Source organism: Chlamydotis macqueenii, chromosome W (assembly GCF_036417535.1).
Source record: "Chlamydotis macqueenii isolate bChlMac1 chromosome W, bChlMac1.mat, whole genome shotgun sequence".
NCBI classification, from domain to species: domain Eukaryota; kingdom Metazoa; phylum Chordata; class Aves; order Otidiformes; family Otididae; genus Chlamydotis; species Chlamydotis macqueenii.
In genome coordinates, this window is record NC_141592.1 from 2,260,603 (window position 1) to 2,286,245 (window position 25,643).

Genomic DNA, 25,643 nt, shown 5'->3' on the forward strand with positions numbered 1-25,643 from the left:
ATGGGGCATCCACCACCTCTCTGGGCAACCTGGGCCAGTGCCCCACCACCCTCAGCGTAAAAAATTTCTTCCTTACCTCCAGACTGAATCTCCCCTCTTTTAGTTTAAATCCATGACCCCTTGTCCTACTGCAACAGGTCCTACCAAAAAGTCTGTTCCCAAATCTCATGTTTGATGATCCTGGGTTCCTGCTTTGCATAAGGAAATTGAGATGGGCCACAAGGAACTTGTTCCTGCACTGTGGCAGCCTGTCCAGCCTGCAGTGGTGACCCCCATCCCGTGCAATGCCCAAGTGCAAAGGGGTCCAAGGCAAAGACATCACTTTTTTAGGCTGTTATGGACATACAAAACCATGAAGTAAAACACAGGCATCACTTCCAGCTGTTCCATCTGTGCTGTGAGGGTAGGACAAGCTCCAGGACCATCAGTTACTTGAATTAAAATCCATCAAAATGCAGACTAAGCCATCAAGAGCACCTGTGTTACCTCAAATCGATTTGTCAATATTAACAACCAGGAGAAACACGTTAAGGTTTCCTTCCTATTTTTTTTCCAAGCCATTAAGAGTCTAAATTCAGCCAGAAAAAAAAAAAGAATTGCACCAAGGTCACCCTAGACAGAACTTCTCCCTGCAAAATTCAAGTGTTTTCCTACTTGGTTCAGAGCAGAGGAAACAGATGTTATGATGGTTAACCTCTCCTGGAAGATTCATTCGAATTACCAGATGACCCAATGCCACAACAGCTAATTACATCACAGTCGTCAGTACATCCATCTTCATATCCTTGTGAGGCAGGAAAGCGGGATTATCTTTATTTTACTGACGAGAAAATAAGGTACTAGGACACTGAGTGATTTGCCTGAGGTCACATAGGAGAAGCAGAAAGAGACGGGACCTGAAATTCCAAGTTTTTTGGGGCATCAGGCTGCTCTGCCACCTCAGTCGTCCTTCCCTGGGGAGCGGTGGGACCTCCAGCCTCCTGCCTGGCCCTCACTTCCTCACCAGGAGATGCAGAAATGGGAGGATGCTCCTAAATTATGAACGTGTGGGTGGGTCAGGCTGAGATGTAGGCATCTGTAGGTTTTCTTTTCCCCCCTGGTTTATACAAGGAACTGCTTGCTGCCACCTTGGGAGGCAGTTTGCATAGGTTGCTCCATGGAGATATCGCTTTCTCACTTATTTTTGCTTCACAGCTTTTATCCCCATCACATTATGCAACACTCTGGTTGAAACTGTATAGTCCTGCTTCACAAATTAAAGGAAAATTTGGCAAAAGCCATGCACTCTTGAAGCTATAACTATTTATCCCAGTGTTATTACTGTAAGTGGAGGAGAGGGAGGGAAGGATGGAGGGAGAGAGCTGAGAAAATGAATGACCATCAATATTCTGAGGGAAAATGTTCGTTTTACACAGGAAAACAAGAACCAGGCCCTGGAAGCATGTGGATGATAAAGGAGTGGATATGAAATCCAAGCGTTGTTGGCCAGATGTAGCCCTGAGGGCTTGCGGTAGCGATGTCCTTGATGGCCCCAGGGCGAGGAGGGTTTGCAGTTCCTGCTGAAGCTCCACACATCTCCATCGCCCACTGATAGGGTGGCCTTCACCTCCCGCAGGTCTACCAGAAAGGGGGCTGATCCATACATGGCACCAGCAAGGGCATCACCAGCGAGCACTCGGTTGCTGCAAAGGACCAGATCCTGAAAAAAATTTTAGCTTTTTTCTTTTTAACCTTGAGGACAACACTGCTTCTCGTTCGTAGATTTGCAGCATATGAAGCATGTTTCTCAAACGCCAGCTCGGTGCTCACGCCATCGCTTCTTCACGTACCTTTTCAAACCTGACAAACAGAACTCACGGTGCCATTATCAAGACAAATACTCACCGGCTGGATAAACCCCCTGGCGAGACACGCATATGGCTTCGCAAGATATTGATCTCCATTTCCAAAATATGCGGTAGCAGGCTTTACCTTCAGCCGTTCTTGCAACTCCGCCAATTAGAGAGGGGAAGGACGAACGGGGGTAACGCGGAGCAGATTTTGTCGGCGCTTTGCAGGATTTTCGTTCCAAGTGACAGAAGCGTGCCTATTCCTCTGACAAATAGCAATTAAAAAAAAAAAAAAAAGCCCAAAAACTACATCATTGTTTCTGGCACCAACAGATGCCTTTCAAGTGATCATCTAAACAAATATTGCAAGGGTTATTGCGAAATGTTATGAACTCAGACGAGGTGGTTGAAGTGTTATGCTCGGTACATTCATCTGTGCTCACAATTAAGAAATGTGGAGAAATACAGGCAACAAATCTTCTCCATGTATAAGCAATTAAAAATCTGAGACTTGATTGGGATGAACCTAGAAAAAAAAAGAAATAAAAGAAATCTTCTCTTATAGATGCAACGATCGCTTTCTATGCATAAACCCATGTTTATGCAGGATAGAATAAAACATAGAATCGCGGAAGGGTTTGGGTGGGAAGGGACCTTCAAAGGCCACCCAGTCCAACCCCCCTGCCAGGAGCAGGGACATCTCCAACCAGATCAGGTTGCTCAGAGCCCCGGCCAACCTGGCCTTGAACACGTTGCCCAACGTTTGACTTTGGTTTGTACTGGAGGACTACGGAGCAATCCCCGAGCGCGAAGTTGGGTGCGAGGCTGAGCCCTTCTCCCCGACCCAGCTCATTGGCTGCCAGGAGACACAAGACAAGGTGCCAGGACACAGGGCATAGAGCTGGATGGCGTTCATTCAGAAAAATTCATCTGGTCTAAGGACTCTTGCTCATCGAAACCAAAATTAGTCATTCCAAAAAGCCATTTTCAGCAAGCTCCTGGTAAAAAAAAAAAAAGCTTTAAAATGGTGAAAAGCTCTTTACAATATCATTAAAATGAAATACTGGCTTTCAATTTAAGCTGATTATGTTGTTTAAAAAATGTTTTTCAAACTGACTGAAAAGAAACAGCCCAAATAACACGGATGGATGTCTTTTGGTTTTAAATTGCCAGTTCACACAAAACTCAACTTCTTTCTGTACTTACCTCAGGTAAACGTTTCAAATCTTGAACAGTTGCAGGAATAGAAAGATTGTTCTTTACGCAGCCTCTGCTGTGGCTTTCAGTCCCACAGGAATCTCTCTGGTTCCCATCTCCGAGAGCTAAATCTTTAATGATTTATTCTCATGCCACTTTTGGCAGGTAAAACCAGTACTGCTGCCTCACCTTGCAGAGGGGAACTGGGATGCAGAAGACCACCTCTAGCCTAGAAAATGGAGATCTGTAGTTAAAAACGCTAATTGTCCCCCTACAGCGCAAGAATCTGAAATAAACCCCAGATACAACATTACCAGATCATCCTCCTATCCTCCTTTCCTCTTCCATGCGGTGCCATTTCCCCAAAGTGACAGTTCACACTCCGGCTGGCAAGATGCAGAAGCAATCAGCTTCGTTATTTTCGGTCTAATTTACATGTTTGCCTGAAGAAGCTGTATTTTATTCATCGTCCCATAATCTTATGCAGTTTTCCGGAGAAGAAAGTCCCAATCTTCAGTCAAGCATCACCTGGGCTTCACCTTGACGCGGGGTCAACGGTGCGCTTGCAACCTTCAGGTCCCTCTGGAAGGATGCTGAGAGATGCCACCAAAACCAGGCTGATCTCCAGAGGGTGGTGGCACCACACGCTGTGCCTTCTTCAGAAAAAAAAAAAACAAAAAACAAAAAAACAAAAAAAACCAATGAACAAAACAACCAAAAACCAACTTTGAAATAGTTTTTCAAGCTTGAAGGGCCTTTGGTGACATTTAGCATCCTTTGCAAATCTCTTGCATGGGAAGAGGAGTAAGGGGATTAGGGAGGAAAATGTCACCATCTGAGCTTGTCTTGGGCCTCAGTGCAAGGAGGCAGCCGAGGCTCCGCTGAATACTTAGCGACTCTTTACAGCGCGCTGGGTTGAATATATCATCGCCGCATTAAATTCAGCGCCGGCGCCGGGCAGCCGCGGCAAGGCAGAAGGCTCAAAAGCGCCTGTCGTGGATTTAGAGCTTTAAACCATGATATCTATGAAAAACTGTCGATTAACTCGAATCTGAATGCGGGCACGCTCACTTAAACCTCTCAGGGAAACTTAATCAAGGGAGTTTAAATCTTTAGTGCAATTCCTGCTCCCAGTGCCTCGCCCTTCTGGGAAATCCACGTCCATTTTATTTGCTATTCGTTAAAATGATAGAAATTAGAGCTAAAGTAATGTTACTTTGTACAGAGGCAGAAGATATACAAAAGTTAGAGGGGAAAAATAAGCTTCTAAAGAGGAATTAATTTACTAAGAAGGGAAAAAAAATGCAGATATAAAAACATAGTGAATGCTGAGTTTTTCAGTCCACAGAATATTTTGAGTTGAGCGCATTCCCCGCAGCGTGTATTTATCCCAACATGGGTTTTTTTTAGGGGAATAAAACTAAACCTGGGAATGACGTACACTGATTTACATCTCTGGGGGCGATGCCGATGGGGAGTCTGGACGCACGTACGCATTTACTCCGACAGCCGGCACAAATTAGGAAAACAAAAGCGTCTTGCGAAGGGGAACACGGAGGCGTTGCTACACCCGTTCAACCAAGCGACTCACCCGCGTCCCCAGGGTGACGAGGACACTCCACGGTGCCCATCGTTCATCGTTATCGCTGTTGTAATACTAAAATAATGATCAGTGTTATTAAAAATCTTAATAATAATAGAGCATTGCTCATGCTGCTCATTAACCGTTATTAATTATTTACAATCCTAAAGGGCCATGTTTGCTCAGCTCCCATTTTCTCTACAGCCCACAGCAAAACCAAAATTGTCGTGATTTATATAGGTGAATTTAGCAGCTTTTTTTCAGACTTGATTTGACTGCGATATAAATCAACTCCCGAGCTTTCTGTTCGGGACTGAATTACTTGTTAACAGAATAAATATGTATTAGCAGATCAGAGATGGATAAGTTGTTTGTCGCGTTGCTCGCAGGCTATGATTCATCTTGCAGCGCATGGCTTCGGTTGGCTGCCTTTATTCCTCTCTGGATGCCGATCACAGCTGAGCAAGAGGGGCTGGAGCCTGTTTGCAGCTCCCACTGCCCCCTTCGTGACCCGGGTTGAGCCCACACGGACCATCTTGACCTCCTGCATTTCTTGGGGGGCTTCAGGGGAGCTGGAGCAAAGTCGGTGGCAAAGGGCAGAGATGGCAGGCAGCACATGAGGACAGAGCTCACCATCTGCAAATCGTAGAATAGTTTGGGTTATAAGAGACCTTTAAATGCCCCTCTCCTTCATACTAAGGGATAACGGAAGTGTTGGCACGTAGATCATGCAGATCCACCTCTGAGCTGATGTCTGCAAAAGCCAGAATTGCAAGGTACAGGGCATTTCTGATTCTTCTTACCTCATCGTATTATTGCGAAAGTGTACACAGACGGGTTTAGTTGCTGCTTTTTCATTTCTACCCCTCTAAATTCCTTTTTTTTTAAAAAAAAGCTTTTTTTTAGGCTACTAACTCCTGGAGATGGGCTGGCTGAAGCAGACATGGAGATGTGGATGGTTGGAAGTCTGCCGGTGCCCCACTGGAGAGGCGATCAGCTCGGCCAGGCTCCCACACCTACCAACACAACCTCGTCTTCTGAGTGTGGTGGCACAAGGCAGTTCTCCTGGGATGACAAAGCTGCCATAAAGTCAACAAGGTCTCAGGGGAGGCACAACCATTGCAAGATGAGGTCATTTCTGAACAAAGTCAGTCACAAGTTGCAATTTTCCTCTGAGGAAAAACTCTGCCTTCACGATCGGCTTTCGCTTCCTTCAAGCTTTTTTGGTTTTGCTTCTTTTTTTCTTCCTTCAAGCACCGGGAAATCCTCCCACCTCCATGGAAAATGTGCCGGAGATCTTCTTTCAAGTCCCAGCGCATCGGTTGCTGCACCTGGAAAGCGATAACAGATATTTGACACTCGACATGCCAAAAGCAGAGACAGCATTTCAGCAGATGACACTCTAACAGGAATGCCGGTGTGAATCAGCACGAACACATGTTTTCAATGATAACAGCGTAAATGAGGCTTTAATCTTTCACACACAGAAAAAAAAAACAACAAGAAAAAAAATCACCCTGACCCTATTCTTGCCAAAGAACATCATTGGAAGAGCCAGTCTAAAATAACAACCTGGAGAGATGCAATGCGTATTTTAGAATGTAAGAATGAATTGAGTTTTCTCGTTTAATCTTCTCCAAATAGTGGGGAAATTGTACATGGCAACTATGAAATGAAATATTGACTGGTCGCTTTCTATAAAATGGTAATCTCTTCTATTTGTCACAAAAGATCTAAGGACCATGTCCCCACCCAGAGATGACTGAGAAATTATACAAAACAGCCTATACCTGACCATTTTTATAAAATAAACAGCTGTTAAGTGGTTTGAGGGAACGAGGAGGAAACCGCATCTTGGCAAAGACAAGGTCTCACCAAAGCCCACCGCGAACACGCCACTTGTGAAGGGTTTTAGTTGAGTGCAGCGTGAAAACGAAGATAAAAATTAATTTAACAGCATCACGTGTCCCTCCTAAAGACATTGAATGATCAATGTCAAGAGCAAGTCTGGGGAACCAGAGCTTTTTACAAACAGATATTGCCCGTAGGTCCCTGATTTCATGGATACTCATGGATGGATGGGAGTCAGCGGCTTTGTGGTGAGCGTCTGCTGGCATCTCAGGTGACTTCCCATCAGCCGAGACACCCACGGGGGCTGGTAGATGTGTCATGGGATTTAGAGGGGACATCTTGGGGGTGGGAACTGGCAGCTAAGGAGGATATTGCAGTGTACTTAAACTAGAACTAGACCGTTGACTCAGATTTGAAGCACCTGTCATTTTAGGCAAAGCCTGATAGATGACGCAGCAGCACAATGCAGATATCTGAGCTCGAGGAGCAGAGCACAAAGCGTGTTCAGCTGGTCAGCATCTGTTTCCATCCTCCTTTCTCTTCCAGTACCTCAAGGGGGCCTACAGGAAAGATGGGGAGAGACTCTTCAGCAGGGCCTGGTGTGACAGGATGAGGGGTGATGGTTTCAAAATAGAGGGAGGCAGATTCAGATTGGATATTAGGAAATAAATTTTACGCTGAGGGTGGTGGAGCACTGGCCCACGGTGCCCAGAGAGGTGGTGGGTGCCCCATCCCTGGAAACATTCCAGGCCAGGTTGGCCGGGGCTCTGAGCAACCTGATCTGGTTGGAGATGTCCCTGCTCCTTGCAGGGGGGTTGGGCTGGGTGGGCTTTGAAGGTCCCTTCCAACCCAAACCATTCTATGATTCTATGATAAAGGCTGTGGGGGAAATTGGTGAATCCCCATGGATTGCTCTAAAATAGCCCAACATCTCCACAGCTTTTCAAGACAGCTGGGCTTATCAAGCTTTTCACTTATGCGCAATGCATTCTGCATTCAGTACTTCAAACCCCAGAGAAGAGATGCATGAATTAATTTGCACCTTGGTTAAAAATAATTCAAAGTAATTAATTTGAGCTGGTTAAAATATTCGGATCAAATGAGGAGGGGGAGAACGAAGGAAGGGAGCATCCAATACAGTTCAGCCACTACTCTGGGATCAGGCACCTCCCTTCCAAAAAAACCCCAAAAACTCTGCAAAAAAGAGAAGTCCTAGGGCTTTGCCTTTTTAATATTTATTTTTAGTGGGGCACAGGCTGCCAGGGATTTGCCAGAGCAGCTTCTGCTGAATGCCTCTGCCTTTTCCTTCTCCCCGTAAAGGCTGTTCCAACAACGTCTGCTTTTTTCAAGGCTTTTGGCAGAGGGAGGAAAGGGGTCAGCAAGGTAACAAATTAGACATGTTCCACCTGGACAAGCCATCAAAAAGCTAATTTTACTTGGTCGCATCTTAACCTACCCTCGATAACTTGATACGTACCTAAGTGATGGAAAGTACCCCTCGCGTTCATAAAATATTTTACCGCGAGTAAAACAGATCTAATTGACCCATTTCTCATTAAAAAGGTCAATGCAGCGAACATCTGATGCTGTATAACTGTCTGATTCAATTTAGCAGGTCAAGCTTCACTAATCCAATGCCCTGATTGGTCTGAGTTCTGGGGAGAGAAAAAGAAAAAAAAAAAAAAAAAAAAAAGCAATTTTCCAACAAACCATCAGGATTATGTACTTTAGCCCTAAATTCCTACAAGGCACCACCAGCACGCTGATCCAACCAAATCCACCGATTCTGCAAGAGTGAGCAAACATTTAATCTTATGAATTAACACTCAGAATCAATAAACACGGAGATGTAAATCCCACCAGGAATGAGAAGATGTGTTTTCCTCAGTCAGGAGCAGAGGCAGCAAAAGCCTTGGGAAGGAGCCAACCCAAGCGTTGGGATTTGAAGCAGCTGACGATGTTTCAAAACACGTTGTCGGGTGTTAGAGCAGCGCCTCACATCCAGCCCAGGGAATTTTACGTGTTCTTTGGTTTATTTCTTGCCTAAAACATGGGAGCATTTGATAGTTTGGGGGAGTTGCTTTGTCCCTGCAAGGAGCAGGGACATCTCCAACCAGATCAGGTTGCTCACAGCCCTGTCCAACCTGGTCTTGGACATTTCCAGGCATGGGGATGGGGCATCCACCACCTCTCTGGGCAATCATCAAACATCATCAACATGGGCTAGTGCAATGCAGATTTTTATTCCAACATATTATTATTCCAACAAAACAGATTTTTTTTGGAAGGAAAAAAAGCAGCACAAACTGCTGCCAGACAATTCGAAGCACTTGCAAACTTTCCTGGGAGGCTGCACAGGGTGAAAGAGCTGCCAAGAGGGAAAGGGGAAGCGAGACATTTTTCAACAGCAGTGTAGAATATGTTGATAAGTGTCTCACCAGATTAGAAAGAGTCTAAAGGAGACCAATGTACGTATCTGGAGAGTTTAGAGATAATTGCATAGCCCCCAAGCAAGGTCTACCCAGCTTCCTACTGGGGAAACTGAGGCATAAAATAACGCCCACCCAGTCCAACCCCCCTGCAAGGAGCAGGGACATCTCCAACCAGATCAGGTTGCTCAGGGATGGGGCATCCACCAGCTCTCTGGGCAACTGTAAAAGACTGTGTCAAATATTTGTCTCAACACTGTCAAAACTCCGTTTTGAGTCATAATTCTGTTCCTGAGAATACGAGCAAAACCTCGCTCCGGTGTGTGAGAGGTCGGTCCAGCCGCCCCTAGCCTCCCAGACTCGTCTGAGGTCAGCTAGAACGCAAGGGGGCCTTCCTCTCATCCAAAATCGGAGCGTGACAGCAACCTGTTCCAGCATTCTACCACCCTCATTGTAAAAATTTTTTTTCTTAATATCTAATCTAAATCAACCCCCCTCTATTTTTAAAATATACGGTGAAGTACGGACATCTCCTTTCCAAGTACTTTGCTTTCCTGGGCACCCTCAACCAACACATGAAGCTGTGAAGAAGAGAAAACTGCAAGCATTAAGGAAGTCCTAAAAATTAGCGAATGCTAACAACTCTAAGTACCAAACGAGTTATTTAGCCTGGCAGTCCCTTCCTTAAAGCGATTATACGCCCAAGCAACTAGGTGATGAGCACCTGCCCTGAATGGAACCAAAATCACATGTAAAACTTGTTTGGGAGTGACCGACAGACCACCAGCATGGGGCAAGCCACTTGCCTACCTCATTCCAAGCCTGAAGCCACGACACGAGGGCTGTCGGCAAGTCAACAAACAGGGATTTGCTTTTCAACCACCAAGAGCAATGGGCCTTGCTTTCTGATTTAATTGCATCCAGCTTTTCCCATCCAGGCCTCTCTTTTCCCATCCAGGCCTCTCTTTTCAGTCTGCAGCTCCTATGAATTTCACGAGCTCAACCCCAAGCGTTTGGAGAGCTGTGCGAGAGCGGGGATCGTAGCCAGGTTGGAATGTTTCTATGCTGGAAGAATAACTCTTCTTTAAAAAAAAGCCATAAAAATCAGAGCGTTGTGTTCACGTGTGCACAGACGATGGAGGACAGCAGGGGAGAGTGATGGGACCCCAACCAGAGAGCACTCAACTCCATGAACCCCCGATTTTCCCTAACTCTAACATCTAACAGCGCTGAGGAAAGCAGCTCTTGGCACCTCACTCCACGCTGGCCCCAAATTCTCCCATTTATGCTGGGATCTAACCCACTGCACAGAAAAAAACCCACCGCGTTCACCAACTCCAGCTTCACTGCTTCTGCTGAGGCTTGCAAGCATCTTGAGATGGTTAGAAAACCCTCCGTAAATCCAAATTAGTACCATGTGTTAGTATTAGGATTATTTATTCGATATTATGTATTATTATCCCTTTTCATCTTTAACATCCCCAAACTGGTGATGTGCACCATGACTTTGGGATTTGGCCTCAGCAGCTGCCTCCTGGGGGCTCTCAGGTCTGTTGGGGTTTTTTTCTTCCTCAAGAAAGGACAGGAGGCTCAGAGGCAGGTCAGCAATCCCAAGCCAGAGTCATTTTGACAGATTTTTATTTCCAGAGCAGGTTTTTGGGTTTCACCCAGGCAGAACGGGCCAGGAGAAGGTAATATTCCTAACGAGGTCTCAACTGCAGGCGCAGACTAAGCAAGCAAAGGATTTCAACTTTCTTCCTAATTACTATTTGCCTCGTGAGTTTATGCCAAATTAAAAAAAAAAAATCTTGACAGTTCTTCCATGGCTGGATGGAGTTCACTGCTAAAAATTAAATATATAACTATATATTTATATATGCATACGCCTATATTTATATAAGTATGTACAGATGTGCATGGCACAGCTGTGCCCAGGGGCCTTAAGACCTTGAGAGAAGACAGAGAGCACTTTTTTCTGGGGGGAAAAGAGGAGGAGAAAGGTCCAAAAGGGGAAGGGGCAGGAATGTGCGGCGCTGCCGACCTGCCCCAGGCCATTGTGCCCACGGCCCCGCCGGGGCAGCAGCGTGGGGAAGGAGCCTCTTCATGCGCTTTCGCCATAAAAATATATCAACCTTTTACGTTAAGCTGGTTTTTAATATAAATATTTTTCTAGCACATAGTGCAGAATACCATTTCGGAAAGGTCACAAACAGAAATGCAACAGTTTGGTTTTATCCAAGACAACTTTTTACCAGAGAACCAAAACATCCCTCTCAGAATTTTCTGCATTTTCTCTTCCGGTGTGGAACAAAGCAAATTTCCAAACCCCAGGTGGATTCAGGAGCTCTGTCACGGGAAGGCAGCCTTCACGTTATCTTCCACTTCTTTACCCCCACCTCTTTCCACTCACTTCCTCATTAGTGAGCGGAAAATTCCAAGACCAGCAACATGCCCCATCCTGGGAAACGTTCCAGGCCAGGTTGGCCGGGGCTGTGAGCAACCTGATCTGGTTGGAGATGTCCCTGCTCCTTGCAGGGGGGTTGGACTGGGTGGGCTTTGAAGGTCCCTTCCAACCCAAACCATTCTATGATTTACATCGACAAACAAGAAACGAGAGCTCAGCCCCAAACCCCTCTGCCACACCAGCAGTGATGCCTCCACACCACTGCCATCAGCTGGGGCCACTCACCAGCCCATGCCACCTCAGGACCCCAGCAGCGTTCCGTCTTCACCAGAAGCACAGAATATTCGTCGTCGCTGCAGTCACTGCATTGCACCCAGGCTCCCCAGCCCCGTTTCTGAGCGCTATTACCTTGCTCACAATCAAGAAATAGATCAAGGGTTATCGCTAGAGGAAAAAAAACCAACAACACAACACGACTTTTCTAGCAGGATTTTGTACAAAGCAGAATTCCAGGTTGCCAACACCAGCAACCAGCCAACCGAGCGGGATGCGTTCAGGTTCCCGCCTTCCATGGAGATATTTAAGATATTTAAGTGCCAAGACGCTGCGAGTGCTGCTGGAAGGAAACCTCTTGTCTTTTCCATCCTGGTCCCACCTCGTCTCAGGAAGCTTCCCCTCCCAGAGACATCACCCCATGCACGTGCAATGACGGCAGAAGGCTCCGCAAGCCAACAAGCGGCAGCAAAGCCGATCTGGGATCAGTGACAGCAAAAAAATATGGATGCCCATAGAGAAACCAAGCAAAGAAGAGCCAAGCAAAGAAGAGCCAATTTCCAGAGCTTGGGAGGAAAACAGCTTCCTTCTTTTGCTGTGGCGGTCGCACAAAAGTCCAGCTTCTTTTTTTTCAAATTGCATGACGCAGCAAGGAAAGAAAGGGATATCCTCTTTATCCTTACTCATCTTTTAGTTACGTAGTACTCACAATCTGCTAGGCAATTAATTATCTCCAGGAAAACCAGCAAACCTGCATCCTCACCCCAGACATCTTAGCTCCGCAGCAACCACTTCACTGCAGACAGGGAGATCCCCACGCGCTTTTTCTTCTGATTTGCATTGAAAACGAAAAATATTTTAAAATCCCTTGAAACACAGTTCCAGAGAGAGAAGAGCACTCTGCGAAAGGGTATCATTTCTTTCCACCTTTTCCAAGCGGAGCTGTGCCTGGGAAGCCGAGGCCGGGATTGCGGCTGCAATCATTGATATTGGATGCGGGCACCCTGGCAGGCAGCTCACGGCAAACAGCAGAAAGCTGGGGCTAGCTTGAAGCATCTTGTGCTAGTTGGAGAAGAAATTAAACCCTGATCCAGGATTAAAAACTGGAGAAAAATGATACTTGATCCAGTATAACGGTTTCCAGTACGAAATCAGCCCAGTAAAAAGTTTCCGCCAGCAAACGGAGTTTGCGGTGCATGGAGGTGGCCACCAGCAGGAACCTCCTTGTGGAACTGTCTCCAAGAAGAGGCTCAGCGCAGGCAAATCCCCATCTTCATGGGAGATTTTCTCATCGTTTCTACTTAAAACCCAGGCTCATGGAACAGTGACCGAGTCACAAAATGCTTTCAGCACTTTGATACCTCCACCCTTCAGGGACTGGTGCCTGGTTTGGTTCTCCCTCGGTTTATGGTCTCAGATGTTTGCCTTAAAGTGCCTCCTGAAGGGCTTCAAGGGGTCAAGTCCCAGTTGAAAACGATTGCCCATGATGAATGCCTTATGATGTCACACAGCTGACTGCGCGGGCTGCTTCTTCCCAGTCTCCACCGTGATGCTAACGCCAACACTGGGCGCTTTATCTGTCCCAAAGAAAAAACAGCTGTGTTGTACCCAGCAAGCCACCTCCACGGCACCTCCTTTGCTCTCCCCCCACCGAGGGCCCCGCCACCCTCCCCGCAGAAATATCCCACCTCAAACAAAGCCATGGAAATTATTTTGCTAAGAACACAAAGAACGTAAGCGGATGGCCAGGGGCTTTGACCCATAACTTGTCTAGGATCGTTCCTTCTGAGACGGCTGAAAAATTTCAGTTATTCAGATGAATCCAAAATTACAAGTATTAATAAAGTAAATGCATAAAATAAAATATTTTGCTTCAGATATTTTGCACTAATTTTTCATCTTTTTTAAATAATAACTAAACTCATGCTTCTCAGCGAGGGGGAGTCACTTTGAGCCTGTGAGTGGAGCTTCTTTGAAACAGGATGTTCCTCTTCCCAAAACGCTTTCAGAATTGGGAAAGTCAAAGCTTACAGAAAGATAGAATGGCTTGGGCTGGAAGGGACCTTCAGAGGGCATCTAGTCCAACCCCCCTGCCAGGAGCAGGGACATCTCCAACCAGATCAGGTTGCTCACAGCCCCGGCCAACCTGGCCTGGAATGTTTCCACGGATGGGGCATCCACCACCTCTCTGGGCAACCTGGGCCAGCGTTCCATCTTTCACACATACAAAAAAAAAGCCCCCAAATTACGTTATTTCAGCACAGCATCAAAACCAAAGGGAAGTCTTTAACAGCAATCCAACAGCAAAAGTGCAAAAGCATCTTCAACGGCAGCAGCTGTGACCCCTGAGCTGGAACGTGAACCTGGAGCTCTCTACATTACGTATGAGAGATTGCAAACTTGCTGAAGGTCTAGAAGGAGCTTCAAAGTTAAATGCTGTTTTCAGCAAATCCGTGATGAAGCCAAATGCAATTAATCCCACTTTATTCAGGGCTCTGGAAGAAAATTACTTGGCTATTTACTATAGATTTTGATATAGAAACAAATTGAGGTGTTTTTTTTTTCTTCTTTTTAGAAGAAGCAAACAAACAAAAAAAAACCTAGCCATGTCACATCTTAAGCTCAAACAGTCATCAGGAGCAACAACTAAAATCCCTGCGGCCAGAGCCAAGCTCCGCTTGCAGCCCAAGGTTCTCAGCCCACAGGGGTATTGATTGGGAGAATCAATTTTGCATATAAATTAAAAAAGGCATAATCATTAAAGTGTATAAGATTTAGTTATAAGGGCAGAACCTCCGTGTCATGCCAAGGGACTGTGGCAGGCTGAGGTTCAGGATTGGGCTGAGATTCGAGGTGGGGGAGAGGTTCCCAATGCCCGTTGGCCGTCGATAGGGCTCAGGACACCCATTCCAATAAACGCCTTGATAAAACAATCCAAGACCTCTGTTGGCAAAGCACTAGCATCTTCAAAGGACTTTGAAAATATGGAGCATTAAAAACTAGACCTCCTCAAGTACAGATTGCAGTGGTTACATCCACAGTCTGAAAATATAAGTCAACACTTCAGGGTTAACTCTTCTACATGTGACAGTTCTTCTTTTTCCTGTAATGAAAGTGGCAAAGGGCTCCCCATAAACAGGTTCTTCACAGTGCTTCCCACCTTCCCCTCCCAGTCTCCTTCCATGCCACCAATGCGCCCTTGCAGCCCAGAAAGCCAACTGCATCTGCCCCCTACTCGACTCTTTTGAGACCCCCCCTGCAGCACTCGCCCAGCTCTGGAGCCCCCAGCATCAGAAGGACGTGGAGCTGCTGGAGAGGGTCCAGAGGAGGCCACGCAGATGCTGAGAGGGCTGGAGCAGCTCTGCTGTGAGGCCAGGCTGAGAGAGCTGGGGCTGTTCAGCCTGGAGAAGAGGAGGCTCCGGGGAGACCTGAGAGCGGCTCCCAGTGCCCAAAGGGGGCTGCAGGAAAGGTGGGGAGAGACTGCTCAGCAGGGCCTGGTGTGACAGGACGAGGGGTGATGGTTTTAAAATAGAGGGAGGTAGATTCAGACTGGACGTCAGGAAGAAATTGTTTACACTGAGGGTGGTGGAGCACTGGCCCAGGTTGCCCAGAGAGGCGGTGGATGCCCCATCCCTGGAAACATTCCAGGCCAGGTTGGCCGGGGCTCTGAGCAACCTGATCTGGTTGGAGATGTCCCTGCTCCTTGCAGGGGGGTTGGACTGGATGGCCTTTGAAGGTCCCTTCCCACCCAAACCATTCCATGGTCCAGCAGTGGGAATCCCCGTCAGGCCCTACAGATCTTCTCATGGAAGGTTTTCGCTCACAGACCCACGGACACAGACCCTCCCTCCAGGAAGCCTTCAAAACTCTCACTAAAAAAAAAAAAACAAACAAACAAAAAACCCAAAATATAAGGGAGAATGGGAAAGAGAGGTACCGGGCACTACTTCCCTGTTAATTTTTGCACACTTCATCACTACATTGCAGGCTGTCCTGCGGCCATGTTGGCACGTCCCTGGGGGCTGCATCCTCACCCTGACCAGACTGAAAGGTTGTGAGGTTTAACACATTTCTGGAAGGACAGCCTGACGGGATGAGTAAGCTGTAGCAGGGCAAAGCAGCAGCATCCCAGGGTATACGAGGTCTGCAGGATCCCATCTCCACTTTCCTCCCCTTGGAGAACAGAGAATTATGACTTTTGGACAGAAGTAGGAGTGGCTCTAGATTTTTCCGACCATGCCATTGCATGAGATAAAGAGAATTCCTCAAACCCAAACCATTCATAGAAACATTTGCAGCAAAGATGATGTTTCTGAACTCCACCTGTGACAGCCTGGAGGTAAGGTCCTTCCTAGGGCCAGCACCCCAAAGGGCCCGGCGGCACGGTGGCAACCGGAAAGGTCGTCACAGCCGCCACACAAGCGCTAATTGCCAGCACTGCTGCCAGCACGGCTGGATGGATTAGAGAATTAAAATACCATGGTCACAACTTCGATATTTTCAAATAAAAACCTCTCCAGCAGACGGTGTAATGAAGAGAGCTCCCTTATTAAAAATTAACTAGAAACAGCAAATCACCTCTAAGCCATTTTACAAACATGCATTAAGCACTCTGACAAATAGCATATTAATAAAACTCACCAGCAGTCTGCACAGCAAGGGAAAATAATGTTAACAGCAAAAGTAAATAAGACTTTTTCCCATTTATGTAGCAAAAAGAAACTGATGAAGTGACGGGCAAATGAGTTAAAAGCCTAGATAAGAAGCAAGACTTCAAATTATTAGATCTATAGGGCAGACACGGGTTTGGTTATTTTGGCCAAGAGCACAGGGGTGCTTGTGGTGAGAGTGGTGGTGGAGCCCCAGAACTGCCGTTCAGGGGGCTCTGAATGGAGCAGTGGGCCAGGAGGAACCTTGTGATGTTCAACAAGGGGAAATGCAGACCATCACGGAACGGTTTGGGTTGGAAAGGACCTTCAAAGGCCATCCAGCCCAGCCCCACTGCCAGGAGCAGGGACATCTCCAACCACATCAGGTTGCTCAGAGCCTCATCCAACCTGGCCTGGGATGTTTCCAGGGATGGGGCACACACCACCTCTCTGGGCAACCTGGGCCTGTGCCTCACCACCCTCAGCATAAAAAATTTCTTCCTGATGTCCAGTCTGAATCTACCTCCCTCTATTTTGAAACCATTACCCCTTGTCCTATCACTACAGACCCTGCTGAAATGGTTCCTGGACACAGTTCTGGAAAACCGGCTGAGGCTGATCTTGCTTGAGCAGAGGTGGGATTGGACAATCCCCAGAGGTTCCTCCAACCTCAGCCAGTCTGCGATTCCTCAAAGGCTGGCTTTGGCTCCACCAGGAAGGATGAAGAGCTGCTGCTTGATGCATTATTTCTGGCTTTTCAGATTAAATCTTAGACTTCACTTGGATTAAGATAAAATCTTCAAAGGACCTTGCACAAGGTTGGAGAAGCCATATTTTTGTTATTATTGTCAGGCTGTCAGAGAATAGCTTGTTTAGGCCCGGTCTATATTACACATGGAGCTACCATTAAGGAGACCCAGATATGATGGGTGCCTCTGGAAGGGTTGGGGAAGCCTGTGGAACACCCATTCTATCTCTTTACCCAGATCAGGGAATTTCCTCCAGATCTCTAGAAAACAAACGCCACGCAGAGAGCGGGTTCATATAATCTGACTCAGGCTGTTAATGGGAGCTATCTTCTCATACCACGGAGAAAATGAGCTCTAAATCTACTTTCCAGCAGTGCAACAGTCGCAATCCCTTCCCCGTTTTCTGACACAGACTCCTGCAGTATGCTAAGTGACAATTTCCGAGGCGGATATTAAAGCTGCCTTTCTCAGACGCTCGCCAGCAGAAGCCAAGGAAGATTTTTCATGCCAAATCATTTTTCCTAACAGAAGGTAATTATTAGCTAAGTCTTGCCCAAGCGCTGTAGTGGCAAGAAAGTCCCTGACAGAGGGAGGCTTAAAAATGAATTAACCGGTTGAGGAAAAGGCAATTGTGATCTTTGGGGTCTGCAGGAGGGGCTGGAGCCAATGGGAACCAGAAGAGGTGTTTCATAAAATACATAAACATGTAAGATACAGGAAAGAATAGATGTATGCACATGATATAAAGCTCAGATGCATTTTCCCAAAGCAAAAGCGTTGCCGTTGCTCTTGCCGTGCTCAGCCTACCCTTCACGTTGGGTTTGGGGACCACGAGCCCCATGGAAAGGATCATCTCCCCGCAGCACCCCACCACATCTAGCTCTGTTCAACTGAAAAATCATATGAAGAAAAAGAGAAAAAAAAAAAAACCCACAAAACACGTTTTTTCACCGGGTTGCTTCGCTGATGCCCACCATTTCCACGCATGGTACCACACTCATGCAGATCATTGCTGGTCACTTGCTTGCCACTGTCCTGAAGCCGACTTTGAAAAAAATAATCGGGATATCAGCGGTTTTCATTTCCTGACGTGCTCTCACACACCCCAGCAATAAGACACAAATAAAAGAGAGCTGGAAAGGCAAAGGAGAAACGGGGAAAGTCCTTGAGCTCAGATGCAATTCAGTAAACCCCACAACCAAAAGGCAGAAGATACCACCACTAACGCAGCGTAGAGTTAAAGACTTTTTCCTGGACTTAGATTTACACCCAGAGTGTTACCTAGATTTGTTTGTTCCTCCACAAAACTCCATCTTTCTCCTGCTATTTGCTTTTTTCAGCATCAAAATGACACCACCAGCCATGGCCCGGGCTGGAGATAAGAAGCATGGCATCAGGCTCGGTTGAACCTTGGGAGATGGAGCACCACAGCCAAAACTTGCTATTTTCCAGAGGATGGGATGAGACTCCAGGCAGATGAGGCACCGCTGTCAGAGCACAGTTGGGGTGAGGGCATAACGCCTTTGCCAGCCCACATCTGTTTGCATTTGACCATATGGTCAACCATTCAGGACATGGTTTAGTGGACACGGTGGTGTTAGCTTGATGGTTGGACTTGAGGATCTTGGAGGTCTTTTCCAACCTTAAAGATTCTATGATGGAGCAGCTCTGCTGTGAGGCCGGGCTGAGACAGCTGGAGCTTTCAGCCTGGAGAAGAGGAGGCTCCGGGGAGACCTGAGAGCAGCCTTCCAGTGCCTAAAGGGGGCTGAAGATGGGGAGAGACTCTTCAGCAGGGCCTGGTGTGACAGGACGAGGGGTGATGGTTTTAAAATAGACGGAGGTAGATTCAGACTGGACGTCAGGAAGAAATTGTTCACCATGAGGGTGGTGGAGCACTGTCCCAGGTTGCACAGAGAGGCGGTGGATGCCCCATCCCTGGAAACATTCCAGGCCAGGTTGGCCGGGGCTCTGAGCAACCTGATCTGGTTGGAGATGTCCCTGCTCCTTGTTGGGGGGTTGGGCTGGGTGGGCTTTGAAGGTCCCTTCTAACCGAAACCATTCTGTGATTCTATGACATAAAATAGGAACGGTCCTTTTGGGCAGGTTCTTATCTTCTGACTAGTAGGAGGGCAAAGCAACGTCTGTGACCAGCCAGGGTGTGCATCCTATGAGCGACCCTTGGGTTTTCCCTCCTTGTACACGTAACACAGCTGAGTTCACCTATCATTTTCCATTTGGCACCTAAAACTTGGTGTCTAAGCCAAAAATCAGGCAGGATGGCGCATGGTGCCACGCAAACCCTGTCTGCTACCAATGCAATTTACAGTTTTGCCATCAATGTCATCAAATGTCCAGCTGTGTCAGGAGCTCCAAGTCCCAAATTCCTGTAATGATGACATGAACCCCAAACCTCTCCCCTTTGCTTTTTTTCTTTTTTCCCCCCCAGATAAACTGAGGATAAACTCAGCTCAGGGCTGGAGTTTCACTGTTCTGAAATAATCAGAGCAGCAAGCGCCGGGGCGGATCGCTCGGTATCAGATTAGCTCAACCCTGCCAGCCTCGCTGAGAAACTCAGCTCATTGCCAGCACCGCTGAATTCCTACAGACTTGAAACACAATTTTGGCACGCTGAATCATCCCCTCTAGGTCAGGAAAAATAATAACTTTTTCCTAGAGGGAAGGAAATACCTGCTCAGGCTGGTGAACCCGTACGCCCGGTGAAACAGGAGCTGCTCAAGGACTGTGCTCTTCATCCCAGCACATCCACGGGATACGGGAAGCCGAGCCCAGCTCCCTTCACCACCATTCCCAGAGCAGCCAGGTTCAGAGCCCTTCGCCCCATGCAGGGAAACGATGCCCATGGATACACAAGCCATCCTGCTCCATCCATATCTGCAAATGAAAAACCATGTGTGGGACCCCACCTGCAGCGCTGCGTCCAGGTCTGGAGCCCCCAACAGCAGAAGGACGTGGAGCTGTTGGAGAGGGTCCAGAGGAGGCCACGCAGATGCTGAGAGGGCTGGAGCAGCTCTGCTGTGAGGCCAGGCTGAGAGAGCTGGGGCTGTTCAGCCTGGAGAAGAGGAGGCTCCGGGGAGAGCTGAGAGCGGCTCCCAGTGCCCAAAGGGGGCTGCAGGAAAGGTGGGGAGAGACTCTTCAGCAGGGCCTGCTGGGACAGGACGAGGGGTGATGGTTTTAAAATAGAGGGAGGGAGATTCAGACTGGATATTTTGAAGAATTTTTTTACACTGAGGGTGGTGGTGCACTATCCCAGGCTGCCCAGAGAGGTGGTGGACGCCCCATCCATGGAAACATTCCAGGCCAGGTTGGCCGGGGCTGTGAGCAACCTGATGTGGTTGGAGATGTCCCTGCTCCTGGCAGGGGGGTTGGACTGGGTGGCCTTTGAAGGTCCCTTCCCACCCAAAATGTTCTGTGATTCTATGTCCACCACGGTACTGCATTATTAACCTGGTTCTGGCGCAGCTTTTGTCCGAGCAATTTCCCAGAGACCTCCTGGCTCACAGCCACTCACAGCCCAAGGGACCAGCACATACCCCCAGGGATGGGATTCAGCTCTCCCCTCTTACTTTGGTCCTTAGTCCAGGATTTGCCCTGCGGCGGAGAAAGGAGTAGCCGTCCTTCCAGGGCATGCATCCCATCAATCTCAAGCTTCTCATAAACGGACTTTTGAGCCTGATCTGTATTACAGTCTCATCTCCTCAGAGACAAGGAGGAACCAGGAGAAAAAACCTAAACAAAACCTTCTGCAGGCTGAGCAGGAACTTCATCTCTCAATCCAAGATCCATGATGGATCAAAATTCTCGCTGAAATAAGCTTTCCTGGGAGGAGCTCTCAGCAGGGCTGGGTGGGCAGCTTGCAGCCATGTAAAGCCAGTCCCAAAAAAGCCAGGGAATGGCCAAAAGCATTTGCTGGGTGGTTGGCAGCCACCGGTGAAGACACCAAAATGATGATTTCAAAGGATGCAGGAGGTTCTTGGCGTTGATCTAAACAAAAAAATATTCCTTTGCTTCTCCAGTCAACCCAAAGACTCTCGCTAAGCATAGCAAGACATGTTGTCTCCATAAGTCTTGGTGAAGTCTTTGCCAAGTCAAGAGGGGCTCTGTCTGGGCATTAGCAGACCTACCATCAAGGATTTGAATTTCTCTCTCTGCTCAGGAGAGATTTTACCCAGGAAATCAGCCCCTTGACTGCAGCTGAAGAACTTCAGCAGAACAGAGGGGCTTCCTCACCCACCATGCAAAACCACGAGCTTGCAGAAGAGGCACTTCCCCACCTGGGGAGATCCAAGCTCTCAGTTTGTTCTTTGAGAGCATGGTTTTAAAGACTCCTATTCTGTCTTCTTCTGAGACTCTACTTCAACTACAGCTCTTGGGCCAGGATGAGGCAAAATAAAAATATCTGAACTCCTTTGAAACCAGTCCAACACCATGGTTGGTGTTGGCAAACTCTCAGCTGGGCTTTGCCTTAAGACCTGCCCTAGGTTGCCCTCCTTTAGATATAAAAGGAGTCTTTCCTGGAGAGCAACATGTTTGAAGGTCCCTTCCAACCCTAACCATTCTATGATTCTATGTAAGATTTGGAGGTTGGGTTGTGCAACCTTGATCTTGAAGCCTTTGAAAAGAGAAACAAACCGAAGAGTTCTTCAGCACAATGGGAACCGAAACACCGAGGGAGGCTCCCACATCCATACCAGGCATGGCCATACAACCCAGAGGTGACCAGGGACTTATTTAGGCTGCCAGAGGCAAGTAAAGATACTTGACCAGCCATTTTGATAGAATATAATTTCCTAGTGATACGATTGCATATAAAATGCCATAAATTCCACAACCTTCACCTCTAAGCCACGCTGACGCTGCATTAAAAATTCAGCTAACTCCTTTTTGGTGAACAACTATGTCATTCAATGGTTTGATTCACTGATATCTTAATGACAACCTCCCCCGTTGTTGGTTTTTTTTTTAATGTTTAAAATATCAAATAAATGAGCCCTGTCAGGCTGAAAATTCTGGGTAGGCTATAGGAGCTGTTTTCAATAAATAATGATGAGAAGTTTCAATTTACCCATCATCCGGCATATCGCGTGACGAGGTTGTCATCTCCTTCCAAGCTTAAAAATCCACTCCTAGCCACCTTGGTAATGCCATTAAATATTGTGGCATGGGCACTGAAGCTGCTTTTTAAGAATAAATCTTGCTGCATCAGTAAATAGCAGTGCTGAGGGAGAAGCACAGCCACGAGAGGACAACGCACCATGTTGAAAAGCCCCACGTCCCAAAGAGCCAAGGGCTCTTGACCCCTTTCAGTGCCACCCCCTGCCACCCTCCTTAGCCACCCGTGCTTTGGCATGAAGATGCAATTATTTTTTTCCCCCCATGCCCTCTTCCAGAAGGAAGAGCCCTTGGAGCCCAGAAGGCCAACCCCACCCTGGGCTGCACCCCCAGCAGCGTGGGCAGCAGGGCGAGGGAGGGGATTCTGCCCCTCTGCCCCGCTCTGGTGAGACCCCCCTGCAGCGCTGCGTCCAGCTCTGGAGCCCCCAACATCAGAAAGACGTGGAGCTGCTGGAGAGGGTCCAGAGGAGGCCACGCAGATGCTGAGAGGGCTGGAGCAGCTCTGCTGTGAGGCCAGGCTGAGAGAGCTGGGGCTGTTCAGCCTGGAGAAGAGGAGGCTCCGGGGAGAGCTGAGAGCGGCTCCCAGTGCCCAAAGGGGGCTGCAGGAAAGGTGGGGAGAGACTCTTCAGCAGGGCATGGTGTGATAGGACGAGGGGTAATGGTTTTAAAAGAGAAGGAGGTAGATTCAGATCAGATATTAGGAAAAATATTTTTACACTGAGGGTGATGGAACACTGGCCCAGGTTGCCCAGAGAGGCGGTGGATGCCCCATCCCTGGAAACATTCCAGGCCAGGTTGGCCGGGGCTCTGAGCAACCTGATGTGGTTGGAGATGTCCCTGCTCCTGGCAGGGGGGTTGGGCTGGGTGGCCTTTGAAGGTCCCTTCCCACCCAAACCATTCTATGATTCTGTCATTCTAAGGGACTCTACGAAGGAGAGGGGAGCATGCTGCAAAAAGGAAGCTGGTTCAATGCCACGATTTGGCCTGGACCACCGCAGCAGTAGAAAAGCTTATGGGGCAGATAGCTCTGCAAACGGGTGCTGACCGTTAATTGCTCATTTGCAACATTAAGTTTCTCCTTTGCAACAGCCCTCTTGTTACATACAAAGGGTGAAAAAAAAACCCCAATTCTTGTTTTGATGCAGTAAACAAGATCCCCCAGCCTCTGGGAAGGTGATGAGTCATCCCGAGCTCCCATCCATACACCACGCTCCCGTAATGGTACGGCCATTCCCTTCCATCACATGGCGGCAGGTTGCACGCGTAGCCTTGCACGCGCAGCTTGCGGGCATCATCTCATGCAAATCGCTTTAGCTCCGTTTCATCCAGGCAGCTTTAAAAAAAGAAAAAAAAAAAAAAAAATTCTCAACAGATTACATCAAAGGCTTCATCAGATTCCTATTGTCCTGGGTGCGCCACATAATCCAAATGGTTTCAAAAGAAAACTGCTACCTGCTGATAGCCGGCGTGGCTGCCAGTTACCAGATGTCTGGCTTTTGTTGTCTATAACTGGTATAATTTTTGCAGAAGAAAAAAATGAAAATTATTTTGATTCTGCCGTGGATCAAGTCAACGCAAAAGGCCTTTTTTACGGACGTCTGCACGGACGGAAGTTTTGTTTTAGTGGGATGATTGGCTCTATTTAATTTAAACCTGTATTTATATTGAAAATTCAAATAATGCTCCCTACTTTGCATTTCAAAAAGAATCTCAATGTTTATGAAATCACTTTTGAGTCGCAATTACAGTTATTTGTCTCTGGGACACACAACATGTAATTGGGTCAACATTGTTAATGAGCTAGTAGCATTATTGTTAATGAGCTGCTGGTGTTAGCTTCAGTGTTTCATCCCCGGCAGGCAGCAAATACAGTATGTTAAGATAGATAATTATGTTAATGTTACAAATATCCACAGACCAAAGAAGTCATTAAAAATATTAAACAAAGAGGTTAAGTGAGACAATTGTGCGGAGCAAACTCTGCAGCAGCAGGGAGAGATCGGCACCGCTCAGGCACAGAGGTGTTTTCACCCAGCACCCTTGGACATCGGGAACAAACCCATTAATCCCTGGCTGGAGTTGTCCCATTTCACCCAGCATGGCATGAAAATAAGAAGGTTTAAGAAGTTTTTTCATGAAAATGAGAAGTTTTAAGAAGCTTTTTCACGAAAATAAGCAGTTTTAAGAAGATGGAGGTCATGTCAAAACAGCTGGTGGTGAGCTGTTCCCCACCGACCTCTCCAAACCTCTCATCATTTTGCAGGTTTTGTTCCAGGAGTCATTTTTGCCCTTTAAAAAAAAAATATATATATATATATATGGACCTAAATACTTTTGATGAAGCTCCAAAGCTTCAGTTGGTGAGGATAAATGAAGGAGGAAAGGTCTTCGGCTCTCCCATTTCAGGTCAGAAGAGGGCACCAGTGGTGGGAAGTGTTCTACAAGAAGTAGCAATCTCTACAAGGTCCTAACCTGGGGGCAGCTTTGCTGACCTTCAGGCAGATCTTTAAGGGTTTTCTCTCTAAGCCAGACCATGCAAAGGGAAACAGGAGTTAATTTGATGTCTCAGATAAAAAAGCATATTTGGAGGACCTTAAAATAAAATAAACCTCCAGTTTCCTTCAGTACTACTAGAGACAGCGGAAGATTGATGGATCAGTCATGAAAAACTGAATTATGAAAAATGAGAAGTTGTTGACAAATTAATGAAAAATCACGGAAATGATTGTATTTTAAAATAATTACAAATATTAATGGAAAATAATTGGAGTGTCCAGATGGTTATAGCTGAGAGCATCTGTGGAGAAGTGCTATTTATTTGGCATCGGCTAAATACCAAGGAATTTAAACCAAACCACTTTTCCCCTATGCACACATTTCGGACAAAGCTTTCAACCCCATTGCCAGTAACAGACTTGTACAGTTTGAGAGCCACTGCCAGGGACAGAGGTGAGCTAGCTCCCAAAAAAAATATTCAAAATTAAGAAAGGCAGCAGCTATTAGCATCTCCCTTAGAGATCAAATGTTTACCTAAGTCCCCCAAAATTTTACTTGCTGCAGAATTAAACCCTCCAGGACAACCCAAAGCTCCCATGGTGCTGAGATACACAGCACAGCTTCCGAGTGCTTTTCTCCAAGGAAAAAACCTAAATACGAAGGAGGAGAAAGGCTCCATGCCACCAGGAAGGTGCAAACTCAGTGTCTCTCGTTAGATCAGCCATTAGTAAAAACATCTAAACCTAAAGTCTTGCCCTGTTGGAAACTCATCTGCACGAGGAAGCAATTTTGCAAGCACACAGATGAGCTGGTTTGCTCCAAGTTGCTCCCAAGTTCAGTGCGTTCATTCCCAACAACCACCATTCACCAGTCTTCTCAGAAAGGTTCTCCTGGTGAGTAGTTGCTTTGCTTACAAGACCTCCTCTCATGAAACATGAGATTTAGTCCTGGATTAAGATGTCAAAAGGCAGGGTCCACCTGTGACCTGCTTACTGTTTTGAAAATTATGATGGAGGAGTTCTTTATCTCCCTTCACGGATTCCAGCTGTAACAA

The 25,643-nt window shown here is 47.1% G+C and overlaps 1 long non-coding RNA gene across 1 annotated transcript in view; it reads left to right on the forward strand.

Annotated features, from left to right (window-relative positions):
- LOC147596526 (uncharacterized) overlaps window positions 1-25,643 on the forward strand; it is a 634,176-nt gene that overhangs the window by 138,234 nt on the left and 470,299 nt on the right. The window lies entirely within an intron of this gene.